General features: G+C 32.9%; 1 long non-coding RNA gene and 1 other non-coding gene across 2 annotated transcripts in view; both read right to left on the bottom strand.

The window, feature by feature from the left end:
* LOC145726289 (uncharacterized) overlaps positions 1–27002 on the bottom strand; it is a 39941-nt gene that overhangs the window by 7031 nt on the left and 5908 nt on the right. The window contains exon 2 of the long non-coding RNA XR_014177557.1: positions 15847–15908. This is a non-coding gene — a long non-coding RNA (uncharacterized LOC145726289). The remainder of the gene's footprint in view (positions 1–15846; positions 15909–27002) is intronic.
* TRNAL-CAG (transfer RNA leucine (anticodon CAG)) lies at positions 17411–17493 on the bottom strand. The gene has a single exon. It is a non-coding gene; the product is annotated as a tRNA-Leu (tRNA).

The following is a 27002-nucleotide window of genomic DNA, read 5'->3' as shown; positions in this document are numbered from 1 at the left end:
CATGTAGATTTTCTGGCTGTCCGGAGTCGACGGGGCCAGGAGATTAACGTTCCGAATTGATACAAAATACCCCGGACTGGGAGTCGGCAGTTTTACATTATGGAGTCTCCTAACTTTGTGATACAAAACTTTTGCCGCAGCTTTGTTTTTAGTCCGTCCGGTTTTATGTTCACAAAGAGAAAACCAAAAAAGTTGGTTTTAGTTGCGATTTTTGATGGTAATTTTGCCGTAGCAACTATCCGTACAGTATATTCCAATTAAAATGAGCCACATTACATTCAATTTCCTGTTTTTTTTTAAGTTAATTAAATCGTTTTATTTACAGTCTTTCTCCTTGTTTTAACCTGTTTTTCTAGTTTAGTTTTGTTTTCTTTATTTTGTCTTTCTTTTTTCCTAGAAATCTTTGTCATCTATCAACATTTATCCTGTTTTGCAGTCTCCAGTTTTCCCTTCTCCTTTTTGTCAATTTAGTGCAATATCATATTTCTATTTTATTTGCAGTTTTAAAAAGTCTTCATTTTTCAAGTTATTTTTTTATCTAACTACAATGGTTCCTTTCATTTATTTTGTCTCTTTTTTCATTATTTTGTTAATACGGTTTTAACTTTCTTTACCTGAGGTTTTCGGTCTTTGTGAGTTGAATCTGAACTGGAAATAAAACTTCACAGTTTTGCCGACGTTTCGCAAAATTTATTTTTCCATTCTCAGGGTAGGTTGTTATTTTGATGCCGTGTTTTTTCTATGAATGTTACTTCAACTAAATTTGGCTCAAACTGTGCTTGCAATTGATATGTATCAAACTTAAGTACAGGGCAAGCCACTGTAATTGGCATTTACATCATCGTGTGAGCCGCCATATTGAAATTTATTCATGTCGAGGACTACTTTATATTATTTTTTCTTATTGCCAAGTTAATATACTTTTGAGGTTAGGTAACGCTCTTTAGTTTGTATATTTTTTGTAGCCTCATGATCAGTAAAGTATAGAATTTTCCAACAAGACCTTAACCATTTGTGAGCACTTTGGCTGTCAAATTACGTCACATCCAGTTCGTCAGACTAGCATACAGGGTGTTTCAAATTCGAGGCATTAGCATTGCTATCTCAGAAACTATAGTTGATAGAGTTAAATGGAGGCAAAGTTGCGCATTTTATTTCTTAGTAATTTGGTAAAAAAAAAATTTATTACATCCGGAGATATCCGACAAAAACCGAAAAAATCTAATTTCTATTTTATTTTTTTACCGCTTTTTTATTTAATATTTAGGAAAATCAATTGCACCTTCTGAAGGCACTTTTTTATGCTCTTCAAGAAAATAGTTTTAGTTTTCAGATCCGACGTTTCGTTTTTAAATATCATCATTAACTTCAATTTTTCGAATACGGACCTAAACTTTTTATTTTATTTTTTAGTAGCTACCTCCTGAAACTAATGATGTGCCACACTTGTCAAAAAATTATACCTAGTGTAATTAGGTACTTGTTTTTTTTTTAAATATGCATTTGGAATTCATATGTGATCATAATGAGTAGATATGATTTAAGAATTAGGTTTTGCTCTTTTTAACACTAAAAATAAAGTTTAAGATGTTTCATCTAAACTCAACTTATATCTGAAAAATAATTAATTAACAAAAACATACTTTTTTAAATAAATGAAAAGTACTCTCTCTTTTTTTCGAAGGAGCCATGAACCTAATTATTAAATTATATCAAACTAAATTATCTACCCATTATGACAACATATCAGTTTCAATTGGTAAATTTATTTAAAAAACTTAAACTACCAAGTACGTAATACACTAGGTATATTTTTTTGACAAGTGTGACACATAATTAGTTTTGTAAGGTTTGTAGCTACTCAAAAACGAAATAAAAAGTTTAGGTCCGTATTTGAAAAATTGAAGTTGATGATGGTATCTAAAAAACAAAACGTCGGACCTGAAAACTAAAACTATTTTCTTGAAGAGCATAAAAAAGTGCCTCCAGAAGGTGCCATTGATTTTCCAAAATAATCACTAATGAAGTGGTAAAAAAATAAAATAGAAATTTGACTTTTTCGGTTTTGGTCGGATATCTCCGAATGTAATGAAAGTTTTTTGAATTTTTTTAAACCAATTTATTAAGCAATTAAATCCGCAACTTTGCGTCCATTTAACTAAAGCCTTATCAACTATAGTTTCTGAGATAGCAATGCTAATGCTTCGAATTTGTAACACCCTGTATATCACTTATGTATGGTTCTTTGTCAGCGTGATTAAGTGAAGTAACCAAATTTATGACTTCTTAAATTGGATCAATCTGTATTATTACTAAAATACGGATTATAATTTAAAAATAAATAAAATAACTCAGCAATGTGCCATTTTGACTATATTATGTATAACTGTACAGAGTGGTCCAATAATAGATTTAAGAGCCACCAATTAATACACTCTGCTAATTCGTTATTTTATACAAAGAAATAAAGGAGTCCATAGAGAAGAAGACAGGCAATTTAGCAGGAAACACTCGTTATAAAATTTCTTTCTTTCCTTCAACGATAATATCCTGTCATTAAAGTAGAAATTAAGATAGAGAAGGGTACAAACTTAATAGTTGTTGGTCACGCTTTGCCACAAAATATAAAAAATCTTTCTGTCACTGTAATCGAAACAGGCAGCTGTGCACCGAAAAATGTGGTAGTGACATTCCCATGGCCGAAAAAAATCTTAACCGAAGGCGGGCTATCTTTCCGTAATCTCGGCATCACGTCGACTTTTTTTTTAGCCAAAGTTATTACACATATTTACATTCCTATCCCGTGCCTCATCCCGTCATAAACAATTTCTTTGTTTCGGGCTCATTTATTAAAACTACACGCCCAAAAGATTCCGGGCGCACTCTACACAAAGACCCGTAACTTTTTCCGGCTCTGATTTATCGTCGTCCTTATTAAAAGCCTTTAATGCGCACATGTGCCTCGTTTTCGGCTTAAATTACACGTTACGTCACGTCACTTCATCAACTTGTCAATGGGCCCGTCGAAAAACCGCCGCCGTCCCTGTTTTCTCAGCCGGAAAATTGCCGCATCGCGCTTTCTTTGATCCGCGGCCTCTTCGTCAGTTTCTCGAGGAAATTAAAAATCTTTTGGCACCGATTTCGTGTTTGTTTATACGGCATTTTTAATAGAAAAATTCTCGCTTTGTACCTAGAAAAAATTTCCACATTAAATTTAAATTACATCCAGACCGGAAAGCGTTAAATTCGATCATGATGACTGCCAAAATCGTTCGCACCAAACCAAATGTTGCAAGTTGCGTAAGTGGAAACACCGACAGAGAAAGCCCGCCATCTTATTTTTGTTCTGTTGTTTTACTCATGGAACAAGCTTCTTCTGCTATGTTCACCGATTTTCATCAAGGACACTTACTCCCAAGCAAACTCTAAAACTCTGCAACTTTGTAGATTCCGAGCAAGTGCCATCGCAGTTTTTCAGGCTTTTATTAAAAGTTACGTCGAATAAACAGATTAAAAGTTGTGTCTAATTTAAAATTTCCTCGACGATGGCTTCATAACCTGGAGAAAATTATTTTTCTGGAAGACTGTACTATAGATAAGGTGCCTTAATGGTACACAAGGATGAGCGTGTATAAAAGTTAGCAGACTAAGCGGCTATTAATAATAAATTATTATGAATTTTTTACGTAACCGATCAATAAAACCACACCGATTTTCGTCGAGATTTCACCAATCCCACACGTACCGATATTTCTATTCTATCGCATTAATGATCTTACAAAGTATCGTAGATGGAATCTATAATATTACAACAAGTCACCCACTAGTTCCTGTATGAGATATGTATTATTATCATTCGAGCACAATGTTTGCTGTGGCGTGGGCATTTATTTCGTTTAGAGGTGTTAATTGTGGAAGCTCACACCCTGTAGTAATTTGACACTCTATAGAAAGCAAATAATGGTTGAGTAAGTTTCGAATGTGTTTTCCTATCAGTAGGTTAATAGGATATTGTCGTTACTTGTTACAGAATAAACCAATTGTTTTACATTCATTCATATTATTGGATATATTCAAGTTATGGAAAAAAGTATTAGTTACTCAACTTTATGACAACAAAACGAAAAGGGATTCAGGACTATAATGGGAAAACAAGAATACACCGAATTAGGAACACTGTCATTAGGGAACAATGTGGGGTGCAAGACATCGTAAGATGGGGGAGACAAAGAAAAAGATATAAAAAGAAGTACGTGAGAAGAATGGAAGACTGCCACGCATTGCACTTGAAGGGAAACCAATAGGGAAAAGAGCACCCGGAAGACCACCTAAGAGATGGAAGGACAGCTGGCAGTCCACCTCCCAGGAAGTGATCCAGAGGAACCTGCAAAACTAACAGATCGCGAGATCTTAAATATGAATAAGAAGAAGAAGAAGAACTTTATAACGTTATTTATCACTTATTTCTACTAAAATCCTTCTTTATAAACAAATACAAAAAATGCTTATAAACGAATGTATCTACTTCAATTCACGTGTCATCTCAAGATTGCTAATATTGACATTCGATTATCTTAACTTAGTGATGGAAAAGTCCAAAGAATCGTGTTTTCGTAAATACTTCAAACCTTGATTCCTATAATATTGTTCCTCGTGTTCAGTTGAAATGGAAATAAACAAGACAAAATTTATTGAGGTTTTTCTTGTTCTAGAAAGTTTTTCTAGCGTTATTCTCACAGATTTTTGTGCTTAAATATTGCCAAAAATAAAACACAAAACACTGCTTTGCACCCACAAATTACATAGACCTTTCTCTGATTTATATTTAAAAATAATTTCTACAACTTAGATAATTAATTTACCTTCATGGACATTCTTGGTAATGTTGCAACCTTGCAATACCTCTTTGCCAGAAGCTTCTAAAACTCATATGATGAGGCCTTCAAATACCTTGTACACCAAGCCAGAATTTAGTATAATTGCGAGATGCAAATAGAATCACATTAGAAATGTCATTTAAAATCATTAAATTGCCACACAAACTTATTTTCAAAATGGCCAATTTCTCTAGAACTTTAAAAACTTAGAAAGGCTATTATTAGTATTGAAAATTATAAAACCGCCATTCAGGGCATTAGCCAGCTCAACAGAATCTTTCGGTCTTCCTTTCTGATTCTGATGAATTTAATTCTTCCTTAAATTATGTTGGCTTTTGACATCGTTTAGTCTGTTTTCTGTCAACATTTCTGGATAATTAGACAGCTCAATCATTTGAATACATTATCCCCCTCCTATTTGCTGTCAATGATAGAGTTTAGTTCTTCTTTAAAATATTTTGGATTTTGACGTGCATCAACAAGAATCACCTCAACAAATTCTTCCGCTCTTTTTTGAAAACAAAAATTTGAGTTTTGCACGTAAATTTTTCCGCATTCCACACCTTGGATGGACAGGATTCTGATATAAATAACCGTTAAGCGATACAACTTTGACGACAAGCTATTAATTGCGCTATGAATGTTGACAATAGCTAGTATGTAATTAGCGTGATGCTCTTCCTAACACGTTCTTGTACCAAGTCGTTAAAATCTCGGTGGCCCGTATATCAATACCTGATGCACGTCGGTGTCAACACCTAAAAATATAAACGCACCCACTGACGACATGTTACACTCGCTAATTAACATCAATTATTGTTATTAACCCGGGGAATTTGTTAACAAGTTCTCGTCTGTCAACTGACGGTGAGAAGCCTGCTGCCAACATACTGAAAATAACTTTTTAAACCAAAATATACTTGTGTTTTTCCAGAAAATTGTGCTGACCTCTCTTACCTAATTACCGGCTAGTGTAAGAGAAACAATCAACGCGAATTAAACCGTAAATACAAATAATCAATACTGAAGGACGTTTGTATGTAAAATTAAACCAATGATCGAAAATAGGTTTGAGTCAATGATCGGAATCGTCTTAACCTGTTTGTGCGTACGCTCGATTTTCAGTTGCACCAGAGTTTTGCAAATCTAAACAATAAAATGACATTAAGTGATGATTCTATTCTTATTTTCTTAAAATTAATTACTTCTTTTATTCACTGCTTTCAAGTGACATAAATGGCATTATTGACAATTGTCACGTGATACTAGACCTTCATTCACTTAAACGGTCACGTGACAAATGTAAAAAATAACAACAAACGTATAAAACAAGCTCCAAATGAAATGGAACTAGTTTCAATTGATTTACTTCCACTTTACAGTTCTATGGTGCCTTTTTTAACATTCTTGACCGACAAAAAGCTTCTAATCTTGTCTTTAAAGTGTCAACTGTCAGAATTCACTACCATGAACCTATAAAACACTTAATTTCCAAAAAAATTGTTTAAAACCACTTGAAAACGACCGTTTGCTAGAATTTGTGTAGGACTAGTCCAATTTACTGCTTCCAAGCGATATAAATGACAGTTTTGACATTATTAACAGTGGTCACGTGATATTAGACCTTCATTCACTTAAACGGTCACGTGACAAATGAAAAAAATGACAACAAACGTATAAAACAAGCTCCAAATGGAATGGAACGAGTTTCAAATGATTTACTTCCACTTTACAGTTTTATGGTCGCTTTTTTAACATTCTCGACCGACAGAAAGGTTCTAATTTCGTCTTTAAAGTGTCAACTGTCAGAATTCAGTACCATGGACCTATAAAAACACTTAATTTCCAAAAAACAACTTGAAAAGGATCGTTTTTTAGAATTTGTGTAGAACTAGTCCAATTTACTGCTTTCAAGTGACATAAATGGCATTATTGACAGTTGTCACGTGATACTAGACCTTCATTCACTTAAACGGTCACGTGACAAATGTAAAAAAATTACAACAAACGTATAAAACAAGCTCGAAATGGAATGGCACGAGTTTCAAATGATTTACTTCCACTTTACAGTTTTATAGTCGCTTTTTTAACATTCTCGACCGACAAAAAGGTTTTAATTTTGTCTTTAAAGTGTCAACTGTAAGAATTCACTACCATAGACCTTAATTTCCAAAAAACCACTTGAAAAGGATCGTTTGTTAGAATTTGTGTAGAACTAGTCCAATTTACTGCTTTCAAGTGACATAAATGGCATTATTGACAGTTGTCACGTGATACTAGACCTTCATTCACTTAAACGGTCACGTGACAAATGTAAAAAAATTACAACAAACGTATAAAACAAGCTCGAAATGGAATGGCACGAGTTTCAAATGATTTACTTCCACTTTACAGTTTTATAGTCGCTTTTTTAACATTCTCGACCGACAAAAAGGTTTTAATTTTGTCTTTAAAGTGTCAACTGTAAGAATTCACTACCATAGACCTTAATTTCCAAAAAACCACTTGAAAAGGATCGTTTGTTAGAATTTGTGTAGAACTAGTCCAATTTACTGCTTTCAAGTGACATAAATGGCAGTTTTGACATTATTGACAGTGGTCACGTGATATTAGACCTTCATTTACTTAAACGGTCACGTGACAAATGTAAAAAAATGACAACAAACGTATAAAACAAGCTCGGAATGGAATGGCACGAGTGTCAAATGATTTACTTCCACTTTACAGTTTCATGGTCGCTTTTTTAACATTCTTGACCGACGAAAAGGTTCTAATTTCGTCTTTAAAGTGTCAACTGTCAGAATCTACTACCATGGACCTATAAAAACACTTAATTTCCAAAAAAAAACATTAAAAACCACTCGAAAATGACCGTTTTCTAGAATTTGTGTAGGACTAGTCCAATTTACTGCTTCCAAGCGACATAAATGACAGTTTTGACATTATTGACAGTGGTCACGTGATACTAGATTTTCATTCACTTAAACGGTCACGTGACAAATGTAAAAATGACAACAAACGTATAAAACAAGCTCAAATGTATGTAAAATTAAACCAATGATCGAAAATAGGTTTGAGTCAATGATCGGGATCGTCTTAACCTGTTTGTGCGTACGCTCGATTTTCAGTTACACCAGAGTTTTGCAAATCTAAACAATAAAATAACATTAAGTGATGATTCTATTTTTATTTTCTTAAAATTAATTAAATCAAGACAGTTTTTAGTGATTTTAAGAAACACATTTCTTGACAACAGTTTTACCCGCTGAAATCTCTCCTGTTCCTTGAACATTCACTCTTTTTGTTTCTGCCTACATTTCAGTTGGACTTTTTGTGATCAACTTCAATAGAACAATGGAAAAGTAGGATTTTTCAAATCTAGATTTTACAAAATATTAGAAACAGTGTACGCATAATTGCAACATTACCAGGATAGTTAATAATTTTTTCCAAACAAACAGTATATTAAGCAATTTCGCTTTTGAGTTAAAACTCAAATGGCAACACTGCATTGGCTACTGAATAATCTCATAAAACTCATCAACTAACTTTATTAAAAAAGTGTTGACAAAATATTTCGTGATGTGTTCATAGATTAACATCAGTGCCGGCCCGGACTAAATTGGAATCTATCGGACCCCCATTTTTGTATTTTAATTAGTTATACTGTATTTGTTCGCCAACATGCAACACATTATTTTGGCGTAGCCGACTATTATACTGTAATTTGTTCGATTTAGTTTCCGGGACGTTAATCCCGTACCAGTGCAATATTTATGCATGAGTATTCCAGATTTCAGGAGTTTTGTTATCTCTTGTTTGCCCTGTAGCGAGTTTAACGTAATTATTTATTGTCGGGTTTGTTTTCGTGTTGGTTTTGCCGCCAAAAATTGATTGGCATAATATTGTAGTCGAAAATTTTGACAATATGACAAGCATATTTTACTAAAATAAACGAGCAAACATTTGATTTTAAATGAAACTGATTTCATTAAATTGTCTGTATTTAGAGTAGTAAGAATTTAAAAATTGACGAAAAACAAGTTTTTGAGGGAATCATAACAAAAGATGGAGCAGACATTGCTGACAGTTGTTCTATTTTATATCTCATTTTTCACTAGTACTCATAAGTCTTGCTTCAACCTGTTTAGACGCTTATTCAACATGAATTCTTAACGCTTTGGCTAACAAAAATACAAATATTTTTCAGACAAAAGTGATGGAAATCACACTTTTTTTGTGGTAAAATAAACTAAGTAAGTGTTCTCTTAGCTTTAGGACAATATAAATAGTCTCCTTTTGGGACGTGGGCATTATAACATAAAACGGCTGTGAGAACGGTCACCTGCTGGTTTTTTTGTTGTTTTTTCACTTGTTCTGATATTTCTATATAATTGGAATAGTATATAAACTTAGAAAAAGGTATATGCTTGGCTTTATATATGATTGAAAAGTAGTATATGAACTTAACAAAGTATATACATATTCTTTGCTTGTATGTAGGAAAAACGAGTGCATTCGTTTGCACCGAATTACAATGCAGTTTGAGGTATTACAAGGTATTACGAGGCATTTTGAAGTATTTATAACACATTTCGTAGGATTTTGAGGCATTTACTATATATTTCAAAATGTTTTGCAATATTTTCATTAGAATTTTGAACGAAATAAAGCCTAAATAAAAAAAATTTTGCGATATTTTAAGGAATACATTGTAGTAGACCAAGCAGTAGACAGTATAGCGTATTAATACAAGAAAATTGACCGCACATGTAATTATTATGGTAAAATCTTTGTTACATGATATTAAGTTGAAACAATATTCATTACAAATTATTAAAATAATTTACCAAATTTTCAACATTTAAACTAAATTTTTAAGGTCACGTGACTGTTTTTAACAGGCGTCAACTGAACTTTACAGTGTTGCAAGCTCTAAAATTGCATAATTAAGGTCACGTGATGTGTATCTTACAATTTCAACTTTTAGAACTGTCTAAAATAGTCTAAATTTAATTTACAAAGTTTTTAAAGTTTAAACCATATTTTAACGGTCACGTGATTCATTTTGACAGATATCAACTGGCCTTTACAGTGTTGCAAGCTCAAAAATTGAATTATCCAAGTCACGTGACGTGTATTTTGCAATTTAAGTTTTTACAACTGTCCAAATTTTATTTAGCAATTTTCCAAAGTTGAAACTGCGTTTTGAAGGTCACGTGACCGTTTTTGACAATTTCAACTGGTCTTTACAGTGTTGCAAGCTCAAAAATTGAATTATCCAAGTCACGTGACATGTATTTTGCAATTTAAGTTTTTAGAACTGTCCAAATTTTATTTAGCAATTTTTCAAAGTTTAAACTGCGTTTTGAAGGTCACGTCACTGTTTTTGACAATTTCAACTGGTCTTTACAGTGTTGCAAGCTCAAAAATTGAATTATCCAAGTCACGTGACATGTATTTTGCAATTTAAGTTTTTAGAACTGTCCAAATTTTATTTAGCAATTTTCCAAAGTTGGAACTGCGTTTTGAAGGTCACGTGACCGTTTTTGACAATGTGAACTAGTCTTTACAGTGTTGCAAACTCAAAAATTGAATTATCAAAGTCACGTGACGTAGTTCTTACAATTTTACCACGGTCTAAATTTAAAATACTATATATTTAATTCTTCAACAGTTTCTTTTAAATGATAGATGTCTTAATTTGACACGTGCTAACTTGGTTACTATGACAGTTAGAAGATTCGTTTAAACGTCAAAATATAACCCGTAATTTCAGACAATCGTACAAAAAATATTTTTGTTGGTTAGAATTTGAAAAAACAGTCACCTGACCTTAGAAAATCAATTTTAAGCTTTCGGCACAAGGTCAAATCAAGTGTCAAAAATTTGGAAAAACCTTTACGTTCTCACCTAACCTAACCTAAAAACAGTCACGTGACTTTTAAAAAAATGAATTTAAAGCTTTTGAGTCTTCAAAATTTAGAAAAGCATCAGGTAACCTGAATAAGTCATTTTTTTTTGAATCATTAATCTTTATGACATTTTGACAAGGGTTAAAATGTCATGTACAAATTGTAAAAGCAGACATGCTACTTAATTAATCTGACATAAAAACGGCCACGTGACCAAAAAAAAAATTTCATCAAGGTTTATCATTGTCCCAATATCAGGGGCCTTATAACTAAATTTAAGAACGCCACAAATGTTTAGGTAAACATTTGAAGGCATTCTGAGGCAGTTTAAATAATTTAGAGGCATTTCGAGGTATTTCAAGGTAATATGAGGCATTTTGAGCAATAATGGAGCATTGTGTGGTATTTTAAAGGCATTTTGGCGTACAAAAAATTATTGGCGGTCTACCCCTCGGCTTTAGAGCACCAAACTATAAAACAAACTACAATGATAAACATTAGCTGAATTCTCAGAATTTTTTTATATTTTTAACTTCATGAATGTCTTATCTCTAATAGTAGGGTTTTCCAAGAAATTTATGAATATAAAAATAACATTATAGGAATAACACTTGGCTTCCAATTTTTGCCGTTAAATTTATTGCTAATGGAATTCTTTATCCTTGCGGTGTTTGAAAGATGGCGAAAAAAAAAAACCTAATTGCTCACAAAATGACTAACCGTCGTACATAATAATCAACGGTCTGTTATAAATATTTATGCGGCTGTTTTGTGTTTGTTAAATGAAAACATCTGTTTAAATATAACCTGAGTAATAAACCCGTACATTCTCGATACGTGAGTTAGATCATGAATTTTGAAGTATCCAGTACGTTATATACACTCGGAACTAAGCATTTAAATAACAATACGATTTCTTTTTAAATACAATATGTTGCGGCATTGTTGCGTTAACTTTTCATAGTAACAAAAAAAAAAACACACAAACAAGGCGTAAAAAATGAAAAACTACGTGTGTGTGAAAAGAGATGGTTCGCTCCGATAAACGTCACACACTGTTACCGAAATTTCGTTGATGACACGAGGCGATACCATTTACCGACATGTTTTTCATCAAGTTTGGTTATGTTTTGCCTAATTTCAACACAACGACAAAACCGAAAAAAAAATGGGGCCAAAATCGTGATGATCGGTTTCAACAACAAGAAATGCCGAGCGGCGCCCCTGGTCCATGGGAAACGAGGAAGTGAGCGGTGAATAGAGACAACGTAATTAATGATAGACGCAACTACATCAAGTGAAATTAAAGAAAATTGAGATAATTAACGACGCTCACTCGATGTAAATTGGTTCTGAAACGTTCTCTCCGACATCGGGGGATTTATTTTCGACGCAAATTGCCCTTGTAATAGACCCATACACCCTCAAACGCACCGGATTGATTTCTGATGTCAGTCCATTAAACTGTCGGGGGCTAAAGACGAATCGACGCATTATATTTGCCAACTAATCTTAATGTTTACTTGGTAAAACTACTCCAATAGTAGACAACTCTTATTTCTGGAAAAAAGTTTTATGAATAAGTCAGCAGTCAACAGGACAGGAACAAAACATTTTGTTGAAGTCACAGGGAATTTGGTTGGAAGATATTGTTTTATGACTGTACTTCAGGAATGGACAAAATAACATGAAGGCGTGATTAATATTAATTAATTACGTAATAGGTATCTTCAAAATCTTCTCTCAAATTTACGAAAAAGTCCAATGAGGCCTTTCTCTAGACGGAAATTTAGAATTTGCCATTTGTACCGAAGGGTAAACCGCTGAGTACATTTTTGTACACTAATTCCTTATAATGCCCAGTAATTCCTATAATATTTTCCAATAACTAATCTAAGAATACTCACTAATTTTCTGAATGACAACGACTGGAGAGTCTAAAAAACCCCTTTTTTAATTAAAAATAGTAAAATAAGAAAATATGCGTGCAACGATTTAGCCGGAAGTAGATATCAACTGCTGCATAGTTTAAATGGGACACATTGTATATTGCATTTTTGAACTCTACGTCAAATTGTAGACATAATTCGTGTATTAATGTCATACACTTATCTGTATCCGTTTCTGAGATATTTATTTTATGGCCGTTTGTGTTGTTAGGCTGCTTCGTTTTTCCGCCAGAGGGCTCCAAAGCTAACTAAACGTTTTCCTTGATTGTAACCACTCTATAATTTCTTTAAATCGGCCAGGTACGGCCCTGGTACAAACCGAGCACAATGAGAGTCAAATTTAAAGCCGTAGCAAAACTGTAGAAATAAAATTATTAAGGTCGATTTTCGCTCGCACTACGTGGCCAACTTAACGCAAAACCCATTAGGATAGTGGTAGTGTTTCAGGCAAATTTGACCCTTACAAAAATTGTCATTTCTAAAATCGGGTTTTCAAAAAATTTCCATGTTATTGAAAAATGTCCCGTGTTTTCCTAATTTTCTAGGGTCAAATTAGCCCTAACCAGTCAAAAAGTGTTTCTGGGCCATCCTGTCTGTAAACCGTAAATAACACGCGTATTTGCAACACTTTGTATAATATACTTTTATATGTCGATGGACAGCAAATTCCATTGACGTACAAAAGTCGGTTGGTTAATGGTACCGTTTAGCCACTAGAGGGCGTCAACTTTCACCAATTTTTTTGGTGTATTCTTTTGTTTAATATTCAAAAACCCGCTTAATTGCACTATTCTTGCTAGAGTTTTATACGTCAATGGATAGCCAATGAAATAAGCTTTTTAACAGTAGCCCAATTTGAATGGATAGGTTAGACGGTTTGGCCACTAGAGGGCGTCAAATTTGACTAATTTTTTCATGACTTTTTTTGTGCATTCTTTCGTTCAATCGTCAATAACTAGCTTATTTGCAACACTTTGTATAAACTTTTATATGCCAATGGATAGCCAGTGAAATAAGCTTTCTATTGACGTATAAAAGTTGATGGGTTAGTGATACCATTTTGCCGCTAGAGAGCTTCAAAATTTTTAAAAGTAAAATTAGATAAATCCAAATTTTTCATTGTTTTCCAACGGAATTCATTGAAATTACCCAACTTTATTTATGTTTAAATTTGAATGGTAGATGTATAGAAAAAAATATTTTATGACAAGTTTGTACACCATAATGCTCTAGCGGTTTACCCCTCGAGTTATACTTGATTCTAAATTTAATTTGCCCCCGGAAAATATAATTGGTTAGGTATTTAATGGCCTAGATAGTTTAGAAGCGCAATTTAAAATGTAAATTTGTTACTATTCTGATACTATAACTACCATGCTAACAAATTGTTGTAAAATTAGGTGTACCTACTGATAAAAGCGCTGCAGTGGGTATGGTCCTAACTATTATAACATTTTTCAGGGTGAATGAAAGTATAGTTTCTGTAGAGAAAATTGGCATTTTTCTATCTTTTTACAGATATTTGTACAACTTAAAATTATATAATCTCTAACTGTACAGAAATATTTATTTTTGTTGACTGCTTGCTACTAAATGTATGCTTTTAAAAAAGTAGAAACTTTGGGACACTCTATAATTACGTACTTCTTAACTCATATTTCTTATCACTCAACTGTTAAACTAATTATCTTAAAGGCTTTAGAAATTATCCGAAAAATGGACAAATTTAACAATAAAAACATTTTAAAGCGGTATTCCACGAATTAATACGTTTAATAGGAAAAAAACAGTGAATATTTAAATTTAACTTGACACTTGCAGTGGGTATGATCCTAACTAACCGGTTTGTTATATAGGAGTTTCACATACAATATTATAAGTGATCTGAAGTCAAAGTTAAAATTCAGTAAAACACCTAAAAAAATTTAATTTGAAACTGTCAAAGTGCAAATGTCAATAAAATTTAAAAACATTTTTTGTTTAAAAAATAGTCAAAACAGTTAAAACAATTGAAGGGTGCACGGGAAAAACAAGCTAAGTCAAATTTTGAAGTTTTTGAGTACAGCAGTTTTATCTCTAAAATCATTGTTAACTGGTCACCTATAGGCATTAGAAACATAAATATTTTTTTATATATAAAGCAGCATGCTTTTTTATTTAATATAATAATTACAGCCTGTTTTTCACCAGATTTATATTATAAATATTAAATTCGTCAAACTTAAGTAGCAAACAAGGTAATTCATAAATTAAAATGTATATCAAAAAATAATTAGTTAAAACCTTGTTTTTTTTTTTGTTGATAAAAAATTATTAAACTAATTAGTTACTAAAAAGGATGAAAGGTAAGTAGGTCATTCCCGTGTACGCCTTTCCTAAAATATCTTCTATTAGACGACGTAGCTCGTTTTTCTTCTGACTAAGTTTGGACCCTGTATAGCATCGCTATTGTCTATCGGGTGAAGCGGTTTTCTCAATTTGGCCAAAAATTGACTTAGCTTGTTTTTCCCGTGCACCCTTCAATTGGTGTTAAAAAATAGTTAAAATAGTAGTAACTGACACAAGCTGTAAACAAATAATATTTAAAAATCTCCTCATTTGACCGTTGACAATTGACATATGACTTCACCAGGTAAAAAAAACACCCAACGTTTTCACGACATACCTAACCATGAAATTAATTTGTTTTTTATGACGTTTCAAGATGAGATGTCTAGGACCTCTGGTGGAGAATTTTAGATTTCGTACAATTAACAACGTTTTTAATTTACTTGGTTAGATTGAAATGTGTACAACACATTTTTATTTCATTTTCCGATTGTTGCCATTAAAACAAACTCAAATTCTTTCAGTGATGAAATTTCGCTGAAGGATTAGCACGGCTTTTCCCCGAATACATTTCAATTTTTATTGCGCGTTTCTCTGGGATTTTATCAGTTAATTTAATTCTCGAACCGGCTAAAATGTTTTCCGAGTAAAAGGGAAAACCTTGTCAAATTTCCGTTTAAGCTTGGAAAGTTTTTCCACGTAACATAGACAATACAGACAAATTTTATTGGACGATTTGTTATCATTGAATGACTCAATAATGTTTAATTTACTTACCAAGAATAAATTTGGCAATGCTGGACATAGTGAAACAGCTTCAGTTTTGGTTTCAGTATTCACTGTAACAAAAATTACCATTAAGAATATGATTTACGTACTAAGGAAGAGTAATTGTACTTTTTATTTCAACAATGAGTATTTAGAGCTTTTGATTGAGAGTTCACATAAATTGGGTTTTCTAATTTTTCCACTGGCGTACAAATCAGGCAAATGGTTATATTTTTATATCCGTTCTTCTTTTCATCTTTATTTTGGTAATCCTACCAGTATATTGTATGCAAAGTGAATTTTGTTGTTTTTGAGTTGAGATTGTGTTTACATTCACATAACAGAAGCAATGTAGGGGTAATTTATTTGCTGTCTGAAAGTCCCTAAGAGCTAAAATGTCACACATCATACCAAGCATTTTGATTTTGTTTTGTCTTCAAACAACCCTAATTAATGGTATCAGACCCTGAAACGAAACAACTTATTCCTGAGCAAAGCAAAAACGTATATACTTTCTGCTATTGCTCCACTTTTTAAAATACAAATAGGTTTAGTAAACTCGTAATAACTATGTTCCTAGTTTATCGGTAAATACCTCAAAGTGGGAACCTAGCTAAATATTATTGCTTTTTTCCTTTCTTTTTTGTTTCCACCACAATGATAGTGCTATTATTCCGGTTAGTACAAATTTGGCCCCCCCTCAATGCAAATCGGATTGAAATCAGCGTATAAATTAAACCGTGAGCAGGACTCGGTTACGGAAATCAAAAATTCAATTAACCGCCCAGTACGGAGGCGATATTCAAACTATAAAGCTTTGGTTTTGCGCTATTTAATAGGCACTATTATGGCATATTTGCCAGCTAGTTTAACGCTTTATTCCAGGCTTTATTGGCTTTGCGATAGCATTATTGCAAACCAAGGCGGATCGATTAGTCACGAATTCGGAAACGCGTCAAAGAAACCCGGATTTACCTGAAAAACGGCGAAATTTTAAGTCAATGTTTGCCTAAATGACACTTTTTGCACCAATCGTTTATGTAGACTAAAATATGACAGAAACTAACGTACGAAATGAAAGAAAAATAATTTTGATTCTATTTCTACCTCTACTTACTAAAGTTTTAATTGAGAAATAAAAGTATTTTAAGGTCGTACTTTACACACCCTGTTTATACTGGCAGGGGGCCAATCGTTTCCCAGTAACGCCATGAATAAAGTAAATAAACCAAAAAATAAACACTTTCTTACCAGAAACAAATGATGTTTTAAAATTTCTATATTCATACACGTTTGTATATTGCTTCACATGAAGAAGTTTAACAATACACGCATTCCAATAACTGTGTTTTGTGTGTGATAAATAAAAAAAGTTTATAAATAATACTTAAATGTAATTTAGTGAAGACACTTTAATACAGCACAAAATATAACAATTTTTGTGATTTTACATTAAGTTAAGTTAATGCTTGTAAATTAATTCATTTCAAATTAGTGGACATTCATAAAACTTTAACAAATATATAAGCAAAAAAAAAAAATTGTAAATGAAAAAAAAAAATAAAAAAGCTTGTGTCAGAAGTGGGATTCGAACCCACGCCCACAGAGTGGACTGCGACCTGAACGCAGCGCCTTAGACCACTCGGCCATCCTGACTACGTTTAAACTTTGGATGAAGCTGGTATATAAACAAGGGTCTTCGTTTTAATATGGAAATAGTTATTTTTACATTTGTTTTGATATTAATCTACTGAATTTTGCCGTGAAATTGTAATATGTATGAAGAAAAGTTGCATTAAATAATACAATAAGCAAAATATCCTAAAAATTAGTTCGCAATTCCATTGTTGCCAAATCAGTATTATTTGTCGCACAAAGTTTATACTGTTTTTTAAGCTATTTTTGTACACGTTTCATTAGCTTAGGCAATTTTTGAATGTGATTAGTGGTTTTCGAGAAAATGACAGTTAAACATTGACATTTTGACAGTAGGCGTTTTAGGAAACTTATCTTAAATATAATTTTTTTTCAGGCGGTCTAAAATAAGCTTATTATTGATCTGTACTGCAGGCGTAGAAAAGCTACATTATGTTACTAGTACAAAAATGGATTTTCATTGTCCTAGGAGGTAAAAAAATGTCCAGAACTTGATTCAGACTAAACCGTTACATTTAGGAAAAAGCAGAATTAATGAACTTACACTTACTTTGCTTTGATTCTTTCTCATTCTCAGTTATTATTCTGAAATACAGTTTTTCTGAAGGTTCCAGAGCTAAATTTGTGATCAAAATTAACGTAAACAAACGGACATACAATGACAGACATGGCTAACACGATAACAGTTAACAGGAAGCCATTTCCAAAGTTGTCCAACAGAGGGCGCATCATGGTTGTCTAGCGTCATCTATCGCTTTCAATCGTAACTACGGTTATGCGTTCGGAATTTACTGTTTTTTTACTAATGATGTAAACATCTCATTTTTAAATATTTTTTAAAAAACATGAAAGATAACCACCATGAATCCTGGTATGTAGGCTTGTTTTTTACCGAAAAAGTTCCTTAAGAATGTTTGTGTTTCCCTTCAATATTTTCAAAAACAAAAAAGTTCTGATGAGTTTTTAAAATGGCCGAAGTTTGAAAAATGCCTTCTAGCTCCGCGGATTGACAAAATCTCAAGACAAGAGTTTTACCATTAAAATAATTTCCCAAAAATCGAGCTCTATATGTATGCTAGTTTTACCCTAACTGGTCGAGAAATAGGATTTTCTGGTCAAAACACACCTTGTATACATGCCGCTTGAAAAAAAAATAGTATATGCTACACGGACGTAGAATGCGATTATTGTGCTGAAAACAGCTAGTAACATAATATACTATTCAATACTTATTATTAAATAAAAAATCAATAATATGTTGTATAACTATTGCTTAATAATGTTGTCACTTGATTGATTATATTGGACTGAAAATGACCCTATTAAACTTTTCCCAATTTAGTTTCTATCGAGTTCGCATGTTCGGTTCGGTTCCTGAACGGTTATTTTTAACATCTAACTAACGGAATTTAATTAAAATTACTCCGCAAGCCGCGATTTTCGAAACACCTCGTAAATTTCAATTCGTTCAAATATCGAACTGTGACGCGTTTTTTGGCAAAGCCCCGATCCGTCTCAATAATTCATCGGAAATAATATTTTGTACAATAAATATACCAGGCGCGCATTAATAACAACGAATCGGCGAGGCATAGCGCAAACCTGTATTCAATGAGAAAAAATGGGTTATTTGATTTGCTTTGCATCATTTGGCAATAAATATTAACGTCGAATAAAACTGGAAAATTATTGTAAAAAAAATCTGTTAATTTCCCGCAATAAAATTCCCTGATCTGGCCGGAAGCTGAAAATGTTTAATTGAACATAAATGGAAATTAAACGTCATTTGGTGTACGAGAAACACGTTCGATATTTATCATTAGAGAGGGAAACGTGACTTTAGAGGGTAACGTAGTTACTCTACTAAACCAGGGCGAATATAAAGTCACGGAGCCCGTATTTTAACACCATGGGTCATTATTAATACAAATCAGTGGCCTAAACGTGGTAACGAATTTACGTTCCCTCAAAACTAATGGTGCACTTGGATGGAAAATTCAGTTTTACGACATCAGAGAACATTGGCACCACGAGACTGGATCGTGAAGCTATTTCGGGATTTAATACTTATTGAAGGTTTATGATTCATGACCCGTTTGCCACTTGCCAGGTCGTTTCGGCAGCTCGGATATTATCGCCACTATAATGCTTAAATTCAGTTGGTGCACAGAAGTTTCATCCGGGAATTTCGTATCAATCATAGAAGAAACCTCACAATATGATTGTTAGTTTAGTCATTTCACTCGTCAGGAATTTTAAAGCACTTGGCAACATTTTTTACTTATGTCAATGCGTACTAACTTTTGACCAGTTTGTTTGTATGGGAGATCAAATGTCACGTGTTTGCTTTCCACTGAAAATTTAAATAGTTATTTGTGCAACTAGGGAGGAAAGTGCAACTTTTGCTCTCGCGAACAATTTGAGAACCGACGCGAAGCGGAGGGTTACAAAACTCAAAGGTGCAAAAAGCAGTTTACTCCAGAATTGCGCATCTAATTTTTTTTAAGACCAATGCTATGTTTTATGAAAAAAAGCAGCATACAACTTAAATACCTGGCTGAAAAAGGTGTTGTTTTGTTATTAAAAATATGTTTGTCAATTTGTCAAGAAAGGCAAACTGTCTTTAGAAAGTGTGACTTTTAGATCGCCGAAGTATTTTGGTGTTCACACTCCAGGTATTATGAGGCACTTTGCCAGTATTACGAGTCATTTTGAGGTATTTTTAAGGTATTTATAAGGCATTTCATAGAATTTTGGCATTGACTGTATATTTCAAAATGTTTTGCGATATTTTCATTGGGATTTTGAGCGAAATAAAGGAAATTTTGCGATATTTTAAGAAATACATTGTAGTAGACCAAACACTGAAGCAGTAGACAATATAGTGTATCAATATACCAAAATTGACCGCACATGTAATTATTATGGTAAAATCTTTGTTACATGATATTAAGTTGAAACAATATTCATTACAAATTATTATAATAATTTACCAATTTTTCAACATTTGAACTACATTTTTAAGGTCACGTGACTGTTTTTGACAGGAGTCAACTGGACTTTACAGTGCTGCAAGCTCTAAAATTGCATAATCAAAGTCACGTGATGTGTCTCTTCCAATTTCAGCTTTTACAACTGTCTAAAATAGTCTAAATTTAATTTACCAAGTTTTTAAAGTTTAAACCACATTTTAACGGTCACGTGATTAATTTTGACAGATATCAACTAGCCTTTACAGTGGTGCAAGCCAGAATTGCATTATCAACGTCACGTGACGTGTACTTTGCAATTTAAGTTTTTACAACTGTCCAAATTTTATTTATCAATTTTCCAAAGTTAAACTGCGTTTTGGAGGTCACGTGACTGTTTTTGACAATGTCAACTGGTCTTTGCAGTGTTGCAAGCTCAAAAATTGAATTATCCAAGTCACGTGAGGTGTATTTTGCAATTTAAGTTTTTACAACTGTCCAAATTTTATTTATCAATTTTCCAAAGTTAAACTGCGTTTTGGAGGTCACGTGACTGTTTTTGACAATGTCAACTAATCTTTGCAGTGTTGCAAGCTCATAAATTGAATTATTAAAGTCACGTGACGTAGTTCTTACAATTTTACCACCGTCTAAATTTAAAATACTATATATTTAATTTTTCAACTGTTTCTTTTAAATGATAAGCGCTTTTGTTTGACACGTGCTAACTTGGTTACTATGACAGTTAGAAGATTCGTTTAAACGTCAAAATATCACCCGTAATTTCAGACAACCATACAAATAATATTTTTGTTTGTAAGAATTTGAAAAAACCGTCACCTGACCTTAGAAAATCAATTTTAAGCTTTCGGCACAAGGTTGAATCAAGTGTCAAAAATTTGGAAAAACGTTTACGTTGTCACCTAACCTAACCTAAAAACTGTCACGTGATTTAAAAAAAATGAATTTTAAGCTTTTGGGTCTTCAAAATTTGGAAAAACAATCAGGTAACCTGAGGAAGTCATTTTTTTATGAAATTTTGACAAGGGTCAAAATGTCATGTACAAATTGTAAAAGCAGACATGCTACCTAATTAATCAGACTTAAAAACTGCCACGTGACCAAAAAAAAATTTCAAGGGTGTATTTCAGCAAGGTTTATCAATGTCTCAATACCAGGGGCCTTATAACTAAATTTAAGAATGCCACAAATGTGTAGGTGTAAACATTTGAAGGCATTCTGAGGCAGTTTAAATAATTTAAAGGCATTTCGAGGTATTACAAGGTAATATGAGGCATTTTAGGCAGTTTTAAGGCATTATTACTATGAGAAATTTTGAGCAATAATGAAGCATTGTGAGCGACTTTAAAGGCATTTCAAGGTATTTTGTAAGCAAAAAGGCATTTTGGTGTACAAAAAATTATCGGCGGCCACCCCTCGCTTTTACTGGTGGCACTTTTCCTCCCATGGGGGGAAAATACTTTCAGTCCCTCCTGGTGGCACTTTCACTCCCTAGGTGGTGAAAGTGATACTTTCATCTCTTAAATTAGGGAGGAAAATGTTATTTTCCATAGGAGTCATAGAAAAAATAATGATAGGTTCACATGTGCAGCATTTGCGTAAATCCGTTAAAATGAAATCCGTGAAATTTTGTAAATTCCATTTTCAGTAACTAAAACTCGTTCGACTTTTCAAGCAATCAAGGTGGAATGATCGCAAAATATGAAAAATTCCATAAAATTAAGTATAGTATGTTTAGGTTTTGGTAAGGTTTTTATTTCTTCTGTTCAGAGAGTTGTTCAACAACCCTAGTCTTGCAACAATCTCTTACGATTTCGAAATCAATTTTAAATATGTTTCTCTTCAATATTATCACAGCTCCGCTGGTTCGATATCTATGCAGATATTCGATTTATAGGCATGTGAGTGTATTAGTGCGGTGCAGGCATCCATAATGATAAGCAAAAATAAAAGAAATTTGAGTGCGGGCAAACTGGTTTGACGGGAATCCCAGCACGAGCAGTACCGATACTGAATAAGTTGGAAACATACGGCACCGAGCTGAAAAGGGCAGTCTCGAATGTATATTTCGAGAGCGAATCCTCATCCACAACGAAAACTGTGGCAAACATATGGGAATATGGAATGTTTACGACTTGCTTTCAGGAAAATATTTGGTAAATTACGAGTTGGCATTTCCTTCACAGTCACACCAATTAAATTTGCTGCAAGCGGTAATCTCTCTTAAAAATACACGCTACATAGCCAACAATATCCTCTGTTTAGCTAATATTTGAACCTACTTTATGCCGTCGTAAAAATTAATTACGAAACACGCTTTATTCGTCCGCTGACTGGTACCTAGCGTAGTAAATATAACATTCCCGTCATAATTATTATTATTATTATTATTATTGTTTGGTGTCGCTAGAGCGTTACACACATACTTGGTCATGATTCCTATTTTTAGCATTATGTAATAAGTGCGTATGCTAGATCGCTATCAATTTATTATTTATTAACCATTGTACAGTCACAATAAGAATTAGTTCCAATGAACTGTGTGGTTAACTAGCCGATAACCTCTGACACCGCACTTAACCTCTTAATTACTACCGATATGTTTAATAAAATTCTAGACCTGTTACTCTCCTGCGTGTTTTAGTATTGAAAGCTAAGCTTTTCCGTTCTAGTTGCGAAAAAGCTGTCCTTAGCTGTCCGCTAGCATAGATTTAGAAGAAAGTCCATTAAAACAGTACTCTGCAGTTTGCAGTGTTTTGAACCTTCACAAACAACAGATTAAGGAATAAAGTATTTTCTAGTACCATCTAGCAAATATCCCAAAACCGTGTTGTATATGACCGGTTTTAAAACAAAATAAAAACTATGCTTACTGTCTTTACTCACTCTCCTTCTATTACTGTAGTTGTGTCAAGTTTTAGTGTTTTGATCTTTCCTGGAAGAAGTGATATTGGTTGAATCATTAAATGAGGAGGAATTGTATTCTAAAGCTTGATTTATACAGGGTGGTCCAGTTTTAAGTGTCAATAATTCGCCATTTGATAGCTAATCAAAAAATAAGTTGACTTGCATTATGTCATTTTTCTGAAAAACGTTTCCTAAGGAAGATACAGTCCTCCAAATTTCAATTTAAAAAATCGTTTTATAGTTTAAAACTGAACATCCAAGACTTGTGAAAGTCCAAATTTGTACTGAATAGTCTAAAAACTTTTTTACTACTAGGAATGGTCTTATGATTCGCTTTCTCAGACTGCCATCCTGGTTGAGTGTGAAACTGGCATTCAAGAACTAAAAAAGTCCGGAAATCAAGACAAAGATTGTATTGTGCATGAAACTCATTTTTTACTACTAAAAATAATATAAAAGTTGACTTTTAATGCTAGAACTGACTTTACTAGGACTAAAGAGAGTCCAAAAGTATATTTTCAAGACTTTAATTGGTGTACAACTCAATTTTCTGAACTGGACAACAAGTCTAGAAGTAAATTAAATTTTCGGACTATTTTATTTCTAAAAATTAGTTCCCAAGACTATTATTGTAGCATTTGGTACCAAAATTGTTTACTTTTATTACCTACTGAAGAAACTTGACTTTTGGAAATAGTCTTAAACTCGATTTTTCAGTCTTAAAAAGCACTAAATACAGTCTGAATTTCTTAGAGGTGCTACAATTTATTGCACCTATGAGTGTAGAAGTCAATTTAATAGTGAAGAAGCTTGAAATAACATTTTCAAGACTATGGTCAGTGGACAAACTGGCTTTTAGGCCTGATAAGTCAAAAACTTTGTAAAGATAGTCTTGAAACTCGATTTGAGGCACTGAAAATAGCCTTAAAACACTAAAAACAGTCTAGTTTATTAAGAAATACCTGAATTTTTAGCACTGAGGTGTCTAGAAGTCGATTTAATAGTGACAAAGCTTCAAATACCATTTTAAGTCTATGAAGAATGTAAAAATTGTTTTTTAAGTTTGCTATGTCAATAACTTGGTGAAGATAGTCTTGAAACTCGATTTTCCAAGCTGAAAGCATAATGGCAAAATAGTCCAGAATTCGAAGAAAATGAAAAGCAAAGTAAAAAGCACAAAAAGTTAGTTTTCAAGACAATTTTCATGAATCTAATGTCAATGTCCTGCCTCTAAGACTATTTTCAAGTCTAAAATATTGAAATTTGTCTTCAAATTATGAAAACTTACTTCAAATGCAAATTTTAAGCTTCTGATGTCACTTTTCATTAGTTCAGTCACATTTTGGGGTTCAAGTCAATTTTTAAGGTTTAAATGTATGAATTTGTAGTAACAAATTTTTGAAAAAGTAGTTTTTATGTCTACAAGTCAATTTTTAGTATTAAAGTCTCTCGATTTGCATGAAAACTGGTTACAAACACAATTTTTAAGCTTCCGAAATTTTTATCTTTTCTAATTCAATTTTCAAAACTAAAGTCTTTTAGTTTGTTTGGAAACTATGAAAACTGGCTAAAATAATATTTTTTAAACTTCTTAAGTGAATTTTCCGTTTCCAAGACAATTTTTAAGTTGGGTTGGGTTAGTTTTGGGTCTTTGACCGTAATAACGTGTAATAAAGTGCTTGTTCCAAATTTGATCAATATTGCTCCAACGGTCTGACAGTTATGATAAAAAAAACGATTTTTTAAACAGAAATTTGAAGGACTGTATTTTCCTTAGGAAGCACTTTTCAGGAAAATGACATAATGAATGTAAACTTATTTTTTAATTGGCTATGGATTGGTGAATTATTGACATTTAAAACTGGACCACCCTGTAGATTGACACAACACAACACTATAACAGCATAAGCATAGCGTTTTAAAACGTTAATTTATAGATTTTTTTGGTATAAAGCATATTCTTGTGTAGAAATTCTTCCGGTTAGAGTTATTCTCAATACAATGGTTGGAGTGGAGTAGAGTGGTAGAAGATTAAATTAGAAGACCTCCACAAATCAAAAATCACAAGTCAACAAAGGATCTGAAATCTGTGAAGTAAATTAATCAATAATTTATGTTGAATGACATTTGAATATAGTCAACAAAAAAGGATTTTTCTTTACCATACAAATAACTCTTTTTGATTGGTTAGACACAAGTAGGCATAGCATAAGCACAACACAAAAGTTGAAACTTTGAAACTTAAACGCTCATTTGTGCAATTTCAGTCAACATGCGATAAAGCAGCATTTTCTACACTTGTTGGTAGTATAACTAACGATTTTATTAAACAAGACAAAAGTTTTGATCAAAAAGTCACTAGAAAGATTTGCGGTCAAGGATAACATAAATCTGGCAAAGAAAACCCCCTTGTGGATTATAAAGGCCTACGCCTTTCCTCGTAAAAATGAAACACATTTCCCGGATAAAAAGCAACACGAACTAAATCACAAAGTGTCGGAGACTGAAAAGAGGCCCTCCGAGGAATATTCGAAGCCCGGATTCCGCTGATTTATTCATACGCAGTAAGAGAAAAATCTGGAAAAAATTAAATTCAGTCCTAGCTTTTCGACTGAAGTGGCTTAGAACTGTAAAGAAGGGTCAAGTTCTAAGGGCCAACTTTCGATACGGCTTCGGAGATTGAAACGTCGTAATTGAGTTGGTTTGCTTCTTATACCATCCCTAGGGAAATAATGATGTTTTTTACCACAACGAGTTTTATCTTAATAATAAGCAACATCAGTTTGGTGCTTTCCGAGCTTCAATAGCCCTTTGTCGATATTGCAGTATGTTAAACTTTGTTACTCTATCACTTTTGGCAAAGAGTTCTTTGATCATTCGGCAAACTTCCAGATATTCATAACGATTTTGCTTTTAGTAGTGGCCCCATTCTGTCTGAAGTTTTTTTTCCTAGTCTTGAATATACAATTGAAACAAGCCTAATCTGTCTCTAACTGAACGTTTTACTAATAAAACAGTAACATTTTACAGTTGTCATAATAATAAGTTTACGAAGGCGTAGAAGGGCCACAGACGTTATTTTTACTTCAAACTCAGAAATTAACTAAATTCCGACTTCAAACTCGGAATTTAGTTGCAATGTGGTCAAACTGACAAATTCTACTATTTTAGATCTACTAATTAAGATCAAAGAGTGTTTGCAATGTTGCCAAACTGACTAATTTTACTAATTTGGTTTGAAGAGTATATGCAATGTTATCAAACTGACAAATTCTACAATTTTGGTTTGAAGAGTGTTTCCAATCTGTCCAAACTGACAAGTTCAACTAATTTCTTTGAAGTGTGTTTGCTTGCAATGTTGCCAAATTAACAAACTCTCCTAATTTAGATCGAAGACTGTTTGAAATGTTGCCTAACTGACAAATTTCGGTAATTTGGTTCAAAAGTATCCTTGCAATGTTTTCAAACTAACAAATTCTACAATTTTGGTTCGAAGAGTGTTTGTAATGTAACCAAACTGACAAGTCCGACTAATTTCTTTGAAGTATGTTAGCAATGTTGCCAAAGTTAACAAATCTTACTAATTTGCTTCGAAGAATGTTTGCAATGTTG

Source organism: Ips typographus, linkage group LG3, assembly GCF_016097725.1.
Source record: "Ips typographus isolate SLU linkage group LG3, UJ_Ityp_2.0, whole genome shotgun sequence".
NCBI classification, from domain to species: Eukaryota; Metazoa; Arthropoda; class Insecta; order Coleoptera; family Curculionidae; genus Ips; species Ips typographus.
This window is presented reverse-complemented; position numbering and strand designations above follow the sequence as displayed.